This window comes from Glycine soja, chromosome 2 (genome assembly GCF_004193775.1).
Source record: "Glycine soja cultivar W05 chromosome 2, ASM419377v2, whole genome shotgun sequence".
NCBI classification, from domain to species: Eukaryota; Viridiplantae; Streptophyta; class Magnoliopsida; order Fabales; family Fabaceae; genus Glycine; species Glycine soja.
The window spans coordinates 30,521,526-30,534,830 of NC_041003.1; positions in this window are offsets into that span (position 1 = coordinate 30,521,526).

The window sequence follows — 13,305 nt, forward strand, 5'->3', positions numbered from 1 at the left end:
AATAAGCAAGTAATAAAAAGTTCTCTTAGTGTTGCCGTGGACGTAGGCACACACATTGTGTGCTGAACCACGTTAAACTTTGTGTTTTCTCTTCTTTCTCCTTATTCCTTTCTCTTCTTCTTATTGCTCTATACTAACAACTGGTATCAAGAGCTTTTGGTTACTTCATGGGATTTCCTTAGTATAAAGGAATTAGTGGGAGTCTTCTCTGTTTAAAGGAGCTAGTAGGAGCAATGGCATTACAAGAGGGGAAGGTGAAGATCGAGAAGTTCAATGGCAGAGATTTCAATTTTTGGAAGATGCAAATAGAGGATTATCTATATCAAAAGAAGCTTTATCAACCCTTATCAAGGATTAAGCCAGACGACATGAAGCAAGAAGAATGGAACTTGCTTGATCGATAGGCTCTTGGCGTGATCAGATTGACATTAGCCAAGAATGTCGCGTTCAACATCGTAAACGAGAAGACTACTGCAGACTTAATAAAGGCGTTATCAGATATGTACGAGAAGCCATCGACATCCAACAAAGTATACTTAATGCGTCGGTTGTTCAACCTCAAGATGGGAGAAGGTATCTTTGTAGCTGATCATATTAATGAGTTTAATACTATTCTTGCCCAATTGGAGTCAGTGAAGATTAAATTTGAGGATGAGGTGAAGACATTGATTCTATTGTCATCATTACCAGATAGTTGGGCTGCAACTGTTACTGCAGTTAGTAGTTCAACAATGGAGAACACATTAAAGCTTAGTGACATCCGTGACTTGATCTTAAGCGAAGATGTTCGCAAGCGAGATTTAGGAGAATCTTCTAGTCATGTTTCCAATTCAGCATTGAATACCGAAGGCAGAGGAAAGACTACCCAGAAGGGTTAGAATGGTCGAGCCAGATCAAAGTCAAGAGGGAAAGGTTAGACAAAATTTTGAAGTGACATTATTTGCTGGAATTGTGACAAGAGAGGTCACTTTACCAATCAGTGCAAGGCACCAAAGAAAAACAAGACTCACAAAAACAAGAACCGCGATGATGATGAATCCGAAAATGCAGCAACTGATGAATTTGATGATGGATTAATTTGCAGCATGGATAGTCCTGTTGTTTCATGGATTATGGACTCAGGTGCGTCGTTCCACACCATTCCCTCTAAAGAGTTATTGTCTAACTATATTTCTGGAAGATTTGAGAAAGTTTACCTTGCAGATGGAAAATCTCTGGACATTGTCGGAAGAGGTGATATTGACATCAAGACCTCCAGTGGATCCCTATGGACATTGCACAATGTCAGACATATTCTTGCCTTAAAGAGAAATTTAATATCTATAGGGCAGTTGGATGAAGAGGGGCATTACACCACTTTTGGAGATGGAGCTTGGAAGGTAACAAAAGGCAATCTCGTTATGGCTCGTGGAAAGAAGCGAGGATCTCTTTACATGATTACAGATGAGAATATGGTAGTAGTTACTAAGACTGTCAACAATTCAACCCTTAAACACATAAATATAGGTGAGGAAAAGTTGAATTGTTGGAGTACAAGTCCTCACTTGAAAGGGAGATGTGTTGGAGTACAAGTGTGAAGTGAAGTCCCAAATCGGGTAGAAGTAGAAAAGTTGAGCACCATATAAGTGAGGAAAAGACCCATAAACCTGAGCCTTAAGGTTTTGGGTTAGAGTGTGGTGTCAAGTTTCCTTATGTGGTGACTCGTGGTCCACAGGTAGAAATCTTCCCGGTGTTTACATTGTAAATTAAAATTTTTTATGATGGGTCTTAAATAACCGTCTTAGAAAAACTGCACATTCTAAGACGGTTCTCAGGAAAATAATCGTCTTAGAATGTGATTTTTTTAAAAAAATTAAAAATTTACGATTCTAAGACAGTTTTTCATAGAACCGTCTTTGAATGTCTACAATCTAAAACAGTTTTTTAGAGAACCGTCTTAGAATGTATTTTTTTTATAGAAAAAAAAAAATCCCAACAGCATATTCAATTCCTCTCTCCATTTTTTTCTTTTGTTTCATAAATTATTTTATAAAGCAATTTTTTTCTTTTTTCTTCTTCCTTTATTTATATATCTTCTCATATTATAAATTAATTCATTATAAGATATTTTAATTAAGATATAGATATAAAATAACACAAATTAATAGAATATAAAACTACTACTATGTAATTTAATTTATACAAAATCAATTAATTTATTGTATTATTTTTTTGAGTTCCAATATATTTTAGAATGTACATAATGTTAACAAGTTGATAGAAATTGCAGTTCCTTCGGTGAGAATTTTACCAAGAAGCAGCTTTGCTAAATAGTAAATAAAAATTCCCACTACATTTTGGTTTTCTAAATCAATGAAGCAGCAAATAAAAATAATTAGTGATATACTCGGCAGTCATGGGATTTAATTTTTTTATGTAATAATAACAACAAATAAATGCTCATTTGAAATTTTTTTAATAAAACTTGTAAAAGAATGCAGGCACAATTCTATCCAAATTTATTTACGCTTACTAAAGTGTATAGCTTACCAATACCGCTAGCAAGAAACGACTCGTGAAACACAGAAGCATCAACAACAACACCGATACCATCATTGGGAGGCAAGATAAAACCTAGAAGCAGGAGCAAAAGACCCATTTACTTCACTTATTCAGTCCACACAGCCAGAAGGATAAATATTTAAAGTTTTGAACAGTTCTTATAAATTATAGTATAATAATGTCTAGTGATTAGTGAATAAATATGCCACTGTTTTAAAGTATATTAGGATAGAATATCAAAATAGATTTGAAACATAAACCATTCTACAAAACCAACATAATCAAAGAAATAGATACTTTTTAACCCTTTATTTACCAATTCTCTAATAACAAATACTATGTCCCTTGCTAGTGGCTCATGTAGTCATGCCTACTGTGGCATTTTGCAATGAAAGTAGTTATTTTTTTTTCTAGTAGTGTGGCATTTTGCAATGAAAGCAAGAGTACCTCTTTCAAAGATGGTTGGTTGAAATTGATATGGTAATAGGAAACTTTGTGGACTTGTCTTTGCCTTTATGATGTTATAGCCTCTCTCACTTTACCTCCATTCTTTTTCCTGAGCATAAGAATAAGACTTCAATCACAAAAATTGGAAATAAATTAAACAAAGTTTTAATTAAAAAAAACATGATTAAATTTTGAATAATTTGATTAGTTAAGATACTCAAGTTTGGACCAGGTCAAAAAATTCTAGCTTACATACGTGTGTCAGAACATGAAATGTGTCATTTTACATTAAAGAAATGAATATGTTCTTTACAAGCTCATGAGCTGATTCACAAATATAACATAAATATTTTCATATTCATAATAGACTAATAGTTAAATTTTCTGTGTATGTTAAGGTTTTGCAAAACCATTACATAGCCCGTTTGGGTTCCAAGTATGAATTAAAAAAAGAAAAAGGTCACTAGTCATTGGATCTTTATGACATGGATTAACGATATGATAAAAATTTTTCTAAAAAATATTTATAAGATTGGTAAGACGAGAGGGAAAATATAAGTTATATACTACTGTTTTGTTATTATAAACTTTAAGTTTAATTATATTTTCAATTTTTCGATTTTTTTAATTTGAATTTGGTCTTTTTTTCATGACTAAAAACTAAAAAAAAATTTGAATAAGTCCTATTTTTTAAGATTATTATTATTAATTTACTTCGAGAAAAATAATTATGCACTAAAAGTGTAATATCATTTTGTCTTTAAAATCTATCATAATTAAGGATTTTTTTATTTCTGTTTTCATTTTTTTACTTTTAATTTACCAAACTGACATGACATGTTATTTTCAATTTGTTTCATGTTTTCAAATATTTGTTTCATGTTATTATTATAGATGACTTATCTTGACCTTTGAATAGGACCTATTCCCCTAAACTTGTTTTTTCTACCCAAAAAAAAGAACCTTGTATTTTGGCTCTTCATGTTAGTTTAGTACATTGTTCCTTTTATCACATATATATATTTTCAGTCTAGGGCTAGTTGAGTTTTTTTTTTTACTAAGTTGGCATGATGGTGTAAACTTAGTGTTGGGGGGTGGGGGTGTTATATTTATCTTCTTTCAACAATAATTGATAGCAACAATATGCAGCAACAAACCATTTTGGAAATAGCAAAAACACAACATGCAGAATAACCAATCAAGGCAAAACGAACAAGGGAGAATAAACAAGCAAAAACACACTATCCTGCAATGGAATGACATTTAATTAATTGGCACATAGCAATTCAAACAACAATGGAATTAAGAATTAAAATAGCAGTCATCCCACTATCCTGCAATATCATTTTGGGGTCAGTCACTCCACACCGCTACTTGGGATTAACAATTAAAATATATACATGTATACTCAAACACACTCTCTCACGTATACCCAAATTAAAATGTATACATCATTGATATTGGAGAAATGATCATCACCTGATGCAAAAAAAAGAGGCTGGCTTATATGAATGGCAACCAATTTATCAGTGTATGAATCACTAATGACAAAAAAGTCAATGGAAGAATAGTGCTGGTCACCTAAAAATTCAGCTGGCAAAAGAGATCAATTGGCGCTCCCCAAATGAAATGCCCCCATTGCTGTAGTTCTTTACTACAGCAGTGGCTAACTCTCTAGCTTCGTGAGGGTGTAGCCTTATGGTTGATGAAGGTGGAAAAGTGGAGGGTTTATGAGATTAGCTTCTGTTAATGAATTCTTCTCAAGGAGAAGTTTTCTTTCAGGGCTTATAAGATACCCTACAGTGGCAGGGCACTTGGGAGGCACACAAAAGAGATAGTCCTTGTTCTTGAAGAGGCTTCTAATTTGAGTTCCAATAAGTTTTCAAGCAATAAAAATTTCCATATTTGGTTATGCATCTTATTTGATGATAAATCAGTATTTGAAATATTAAATATAACAATTTACTCTATAAGTGAATGAGCACTTGATCATGAGTTTAGTGCCTGCTTATTTCAATGATTCTGAGTGAAAAGCTACTACTACTGCTATTGCATATGGCCTTGACAAGAGGACTAATTGTGTTGGAGAGAAAAACATTTTCATCTTTGACCTTGGTGGTGGTACTTGTCACGATCAAGGATAAGGTATTCCAAGATAAGGCTTCTATTGGAAACATTCACTTAAGGTGGAGAGGACTTTGAAAATAGAATGCTGAGCTATTTTGTAGACAAATTTAAAAAGAAGAACAAAGTGGACATTATGAGAACCCAAAGGAAGAAGAACAAAGTGGACATTATGAGAACCCAAATGAGGTTGTGAATTGCGTGCGAGAGGGCAAAAATAACACTATCGTATGATGTTATTACCAACATTGAGTTGGATGTTTTATTTAAGGGCATTGACTTCTACTCTTCAATCACTCGTGCAAAGTTTGAACAGTGTATGCAAAGATGGACAAGAGCAGTGTAGATGATGTTGTCCTTGTTTGGTGGCTCTTCTAGGATTCCCAAAGTGCAGCAGCTATTTAGCACAACAAACTAAAGGTTGTATAATCTTTAACCTTTTAGACTATTTTGGGTATCTATAGAATTTCCAGTAATTTTATTTAGCATTTTAGCAATTAGTACACACAATTCTCATGTACTTAACTACAGGGGAAAGGACATAGAAAGTCATGATATGCTAAGACAAGGTTTCACTCATGTTTTCTTGATGGCATTTTGTGTGTGCATGCATGTTTGTGCATATGTTATTTGTAGTTTGTTATGGTTGTTCCTAGCTAGCTAGTTCCTACAAGCTCTTATGCAATTTCAACTTGATAAATAAGCTCTTTTTTTTTTCCTAATTGATGGAAACTTCTAGCATTGGGATTTGTTAATACTAATTGTCTAATTTTTCTCCATGTTTCTACTGCCATATGATATGTGCCAGCACATTTTATAGGTCTCAAATCTCCACAGCACACACACACACACGTAGGAAAACATGAAAACAACCACTCTTCTACTTCGATGAATGTCAACAGCAAAGGGTATTTGGTTATAGAGGAGGCATCATGAGTATCAATACAGAGTTTCAATATATCATCACATTCATGGATAAGAGAGTTAAAAATTAAAACTAATGGTTGAAAGCATCAAAATAACTAATATCAATGCTGTTTTCATTAAACTCGAGTCTTTTGTATCAATAGTTGCAAACAATCATAGTTTACTTGGTGCCAACTTAAAGTGGAATTAAACAAGGAATATACTTAAAGTGCATAAAAAAGTTAAATAATGCTCAGAATAGGCAATCCTAGCTTAAATCTTACCCTTTCCTTGATGTCACCCAAAGTCAGTAAGTACAACTTACAGAATTCCTCTCTGAATGCAACCACAAACCTAAATAAAGTTTAGAAACCAGCAAGAATTAGACAATTAGGATCATTTTGATTTGTATAAATTTAAGGGACAGCAAGATACATCTACTATATTATAGTATTTTCACTTTTAAAGGACTAAAGATGAATAATTGACCATAATTGATATATTAGCATTTGTATATCACTAACTCGTTGTTACTTAGTCTATCTCTCAACTTGCAATTACAACTTCATTGCAACTCAACATTTGTGTAGGCTTTAAATAGCTGATACAGTTAAAAATTGTATGATGGATCAAGCTTAAGCTTCTAAGTTCTAACATGGTGATAGAGAGCATAATTTTTGAATGTGAACCACAAGTATAAAGTTATTATAATACACTGAAGCTCCATTAAAAACTGAACCATGAGTACATAATTATTACACTACATTGCAGCTGCATTAAACATGTTATTGTTATTAACCAATTTCAGGACCTAGAGGACCCCTTCCCTTGTTTTTTGAGAAAACTAGCTTAATATAATCTACTTCTATAATTAACTAAGGAGTTGAGAGAAGCTATCCCAAAAACGCAATATCACCTTCTTATGTTAGTTCACAAAGTTTAATTAGATAATCTTGATAAAGAGAACAGTATATAATCACTAATTAATAGTAAATATTATAGAGATTCAAACCTGGTTTCAGTTTTCACAATGGTTGTAAGGGCTTCCCAAAAGCAAGCAGTAGACAAGATGGCTTCAACTTATGATAGACTAAAACGAGTTTGAACTCTAGACACAGAAAGTGCAGAGAGGTTCAGTAAGATATAAAATTTGTGTGAACTAGTTATTGTGTAACTTAACAAAACTCATTTCAAGAAATTGCAAAGAGGGAATTAGCTGACAGAGAAACAGTGGAGAGTGGGGGTTCGTGCTTGTGTTCCTAAAATGTTGAAAGTGCAGAAAGACCAAAACCCAATATGTTTCTACGCTTTCAGTCCTCTCCTACCTAATCCCTAATCTTTCTTCCTAAACACCAACCTATATTTACACTAATAAAAGATTCCTAATTAAATAAGGAAACAAAGAATAAAGGAACTAGCTGTGCTAACGAGAGTTGGGCATGTATGTAGGATATTTTTCTAGCTTATTAGTCATACTAAAAGAATAGAACAACGTTGCTAGTTACCTCAAACATGAAGAGTGCAATTGAAGAATTGACAGCCCAAGAAGAAAGCAAACCACCAAGGTAGAGGTACTCCCTACGCCTTGCAACTAAAGCATCCGCAGAGAAGCAAGCAAAAGCCAAAGAAGTTGCCACAAATGCACTAACGATAAGGAGGCAAAATGAAGAAAAATGTCAAAACATCATTCAAAACTCAACATTAGTCACATAAGCAACTGGCCATTTATCACAAAGCAATTAACTTAAGAGTTCAATGTTAGAACTTGGCATATACAACTTAATGTCTATGGTTAACTTTCTGATTTAATCTAGTTTTTAGCAGAAGACAAGGGTGGGGTAGGCATATATGGCTGCTATATTTAATAGTAGGCCAATAGTAATTCACATCAAATTGAGTAAACAATGCAGATGCTACTAGTAGCTTGTTTGGCGTGGATTCTATATGGTTGGACACGAAACCAAACAAGCACTCCAATTGGTTGGTCTCGTTCCAAAACTAGTTGGCCCCCACATAAACTTTCACCAATAAGAGAAGTTTTTAGAAAGATAGCATTAGAAATTGTATTTTTAGCACTCCTCTAAAGCACAGTCGGTAAGAAGAATACTTTGTTGTATAAGGAAACATGTTTTGCATAAATGAATCCTTAAATGGCAATGATAATATACTAATCACATCACCAACTCCAGCACATTCCAATTAGTAAATTTTAAAGCAGATTATTATACACAGATATGGATCAACAATGTTAAAGGCAACACACCTGTAAATTACTACCTCCTTCCAATGTCTTTTGATATTTTAGCTTTTTATTATTTTCCCAAAACATTTGATGTTTTAGAATTGCAAAGTATAATTAGTGCATTTTCTCAAATATATCCTTATTAATATCCACTACTAGTGGTGCAAGTATCAAATATCCAAGTATTATATGAGGACATTTTAGTCCAAATATAGCAATTTTTAGTTCCATTAAATATTTCTTAATCTATGTGCAATAATCTTAAAAATCAAAAGATACGGGAAGGAGGTAGTACTATGATTGCATAAATATAATTTAAAGCACATCAACCAGGAAAAAAAATACTTGTTATCCATTGGAAATGAGATCTATTGGTCCTATACACCAAACCCCAACATATTCCTAATTGAGAAGAGAAAAATTCATAGAAACACTCACTTAAAACTCTCTCTCACTCTCAATAACGAAGGTGTAGGGAGTTTTAGATGATGGTGTTGATACCCGATCACTTTATTTGAAAGCTTGTATGTTGGAGGTTTGGATATGGCAATGCACTTGATGCAAGACAATTTTCTAGAACTAGGGTTGAAGAAAGAAGATTGTGCTGAGATGACATATTTGTTAGATATACAAAACCAAGTATGTGAATGCACCTAACAACTATAATCTGTAGCCAACTTGGTGCTTGGCATGGTATCATAGCTTCTTTGATCAAGTGGCTAACATTGCAATTAAAAGTCATACTAATTCTTGATATTAAGCATCCAATCAGTTCCAAAATTAATTTATCATCCATATAATAATTTAACAGATGTATCTACAAATCTTGCAAATTCATTTAATTAATTACATGTTTCAAAGAAAATATTGATGAACAAGAGTCTTTTCAAATAAATTGTGTGTAGACTTCAAATCAAAGCGAAAGTTATATTATATAGTGTCAAACACTATTCTTCATAGCTTCAAACACTATTCTTCATAGGGTCAAAGAAAGTGAGTGTGAGTGTGTGTGTGTTTGTTTCATATATCTGCAACCATATCCTAGTGTTGTTGTTGTAATTAAGCAAATTTTCTTCTTCTTCATGGAGAGGAAGAGAACCACCCCTACTAGTATCTCCACCTTTTTCTTGCTCTCAATTTGCACACCCATCTTCTTCAGTAGAACTACTACTACTGCCTCTAGCATTCCATGTTTAGGTATGCAATTCTTACACACAACCTTGTTAATTTCTCTACATTTCCACAATTTTTGATCCATGAAAATGGATCAGATAGCTCTGATTACCATGTAGAGAAGATATATATATATATATATATATATATATATATATATATAGAGAGAGAGAGAGAGAGAGAGAGAGAGAGAGAGATAACATGGATTTATATTATTGAAGAAGAAAATACAAAGCCACTGAGATCTCTTACAAGAGTAGTATTTATGCTGTTGAGATTCAGTTGTAACTGCAATCTAACTAAAGCTAATTGTTAACTGACAACAGTTGAAAAAATAACCAGAGTTAATTATTCATATACACTTACATAAAGAGTAAACACTGTTAACTTGATATAATGTCTCTATCAGTAGTCAAGGTTGAATATCTCAGCTGTTCTATTCTGATATCCTCTTCTCTACTACGTCTATGTTACTGAATAGGACAGAAAAAAGTTTATGTTGGGCCGATGGTGGGGGGTGGGGCAGTGGGTTATTAATTTTGTTTTTATTGGACGGGTTGTTATGTACTATTTTGGATAATAACTGGTTGCTTGGCTGGAAGAGAACAGGAGTGGCAAAAACTAGTCTCCTAATACTTATTTGGATTACTTTGCAATTTTTATTTGATAAATACTTCAAAAAATGAAATAGATAAAAACTCATTTTAGATGTTGAGTCTGATTTGCTTTATTTTATTTCTCAATGGATGGGTTAAGATGATATCACACTTTCTGACAAGGACCAAGGTTCAAATTATGCCACTGAAGTCCTAACTCATGGACATAATCGGGATGATGAAGTGTTTAGCGTGAATAAGAATATAAAGCAGCTGCAAAATTTAACAGAGAATGGCCCTGCCAAGGACATCTCATCCTGCAGTGCATCAAACTTTGGATCCATGGGAGCCAACAAACAGAATGTATGTGACACCCTCTACCCCTCACATATATATTAATAAAGGAATAAAAATTCAAATATTAATTAAAAGTATTTTTAAAACATTTTTAAATACAAGCCTTTCAAATGGGTAAAAGACTCACATTCACTTTCTTCTACATCATATTCAAACTTGTCCAAATAAATAATAAAGTCATCTCGGCTCAAAGAAGGCCATCTAAGTTTCATACAATTAATATAGAACCTATATCCTAATGTCACATCCTATCAGAGCGTGGTGTTCCCGTGTCCTCTAGCATGAGGTTCTTCATAGTCATCCACCTATTCATCTGCTCCCCCGAACACAAAGTTCAAGATCATCACAGGATCCAAACACAAACAACAAACCGGGAGTGAGTTATCACATTTCTAACTACTAGAGAGAAACAACACAACATATAGTAGCCAAATACAATTTACTTAACATATCTCATACTATTTCATCACTTTGTCATTCATCAATCACACTTTTCAATCATCAATCACAATACACAAGAATCACACACTTCGATCAAGACATAATAACACATCAATTTCATAATAAACAATTAGCAAGCGTATGCAACAATTATGCTAAGACTCAAGCCTATATGCAATGTGGTACCATGTCATTGAAAAACCTCGTCGGGCGCCTAGGAGTACATGACAAGACAAACCACACAATAGTAAGTCAAGTCACTCTCACTAGGTAATATCATAGGGAGACTAGTCAGGGTCACAATGTTTTGCGAGAATGCTCCAACCATATGGGATCAACATAGGCTTAAAGGAACACTCAAACAGTGTGACCCCCAAGGCCTACACTTCGAAGAGTCCGTCAGGGCCTCTCCCTCCTGAATCAGGTCCAACCCAAAAAACATTTTAGCACACAGACTCTATCTATGAACTGTACAAAACACATGACTCCTCAATTGTTCTCAAAATAATTTTAACTCGTCGCCCTTTAAGGGTCTTATCATTAACTCGTCACCCTTAAAGGGACTTAACATTAACTCGTCGCCCAAAAAGGGACTTAGCATCAACTCGTCGCCCTAAAAGGGACTTAACATCAACTCGTCGCCCTTGAAGGGACTTATGATCGTGTGATTGTACAATTCATAGTTCACAACTCAATGCACATATATATCTCAATCATATACATACTCAATTTATCACATACACTTAATCACAATCACAATGGTATAATCTTAATTTAACATGTTACCACACCTCATGAATCATATACACTTTACCTATGAACTATGCAATACACACATCTACTCAATTGTTTTCAAAATCATTTTAACTCGTCGGGTTCTCACAGTGGATCCCATTACAATACTTGTCGCCCTTAAAGGATCTTACAATTGTGTGATTGCACAGTTCATAGTTTACAACTCAATACACACATCTCATCTCAATACACATGTATTTCATCATCCGTCACATGTTCAATTTATCACATACTCACAGTTTGAATCATCATTTCATAACCTCAACATAACAATTTATACAAAAGATTTTATCACAACATGGAATGTAAAACCTCTAAAATAGTTCCTCACAATTGTATCAAAATCAATTAATCAAAATCATGGGTTAACACAAAGACATCAAGAGCACTCAAGTTTATCAATCAATTCTCATCAGGACATCAATTGGTACATAGAACACAATAATATTGTATTCATAATCATAAAGAAAAATTATAATTCAATAAACATCCCAAAATAAACCCAAATTTAGTTCTCTAAGGATCCCTACACATGTTCATTCTAAACCCCAATTGCGATAAACTCATCCCTTACCTCTGAGCGGACTCACATGTCTTCAGCTAGCGATAGTAACATCTCTAGCGGTTCCCTGAGATTCCTTCAGTTAGTCCTCTGACTGCTCCGATAGAATTCTCAAACGTCAGAGAGACGGAGAAGAGATTGAAACCTCCACTTGTATTGTCTTCATGCGATTCCTTTTTCCCCTCTACGAATATTATCTCCAAAATCCCAACGGTGAAAGTGTGATCAATTGAATTTCGAACAACATATCCAAATTTCATGAAAATCCAACGGTTAACGAAACCGGGATCGTAGTTTTACCGAGATAGTTTTGGGTTTCTGCGGGAAAATAAAAGGCTACAATGCGAAGAGTTTCCCTCTAAGCTCAGACATAATATCGAAATTCCCAACGGCGAGAATGCTCGGAATTGGGTTGCGAACATGGTGATTAAATTTCACGACGATCCAACGGTGAATGAGCCCGAGATCGTCGTTTTTCTAAGACAGGTTTGGTAGGCTGCGGGAAAAAGAAAAAGTTTTGAGAGGAGAAGGGGAAAACGAAAATGAGGCCAAAAAGAGGCACCTGACTTAATATAACTATTTATACCTAGGGTACTCAGCCTATTATTTGCTTTATATTTATTTATTTATTTATTTTATAAAAACAAACTCTATTTTATTTTCTATCAAACAAATAAATGAAATACCCTTTTTATTTTCTCTCAAATCATTATTTTAATTAATAATTATATCTCCTTATTTATTTATTTATAAAATCTCATCATTTTTCTAAAACTTTATTTATTTATAAATAACAATCCTTTTTAATCTAGATTACAAAAATTGGGATGTTACAATGTAGGTAAATTTGGTATTTAGTTTATAGTGTTTGATAAGTTTCTCACTTTAAATACTGAATTTGACTTGACAGTTTGAAGATTGACTTGAGAAACTTTAAAATAGACTTATAGAAATTAGACAGAAGTCCTATAATTTGATTGAGTGGGAGCACTCAACATCTTTGATGTAATTAAATAATTAACCTACCTAGGTCTAACTCTTAACTGTACTTCATGGTGAACAATGAACATTATTTGATTTTGGACACAACTTGTCAATTGATTTTGTGATAATTAAAAAGA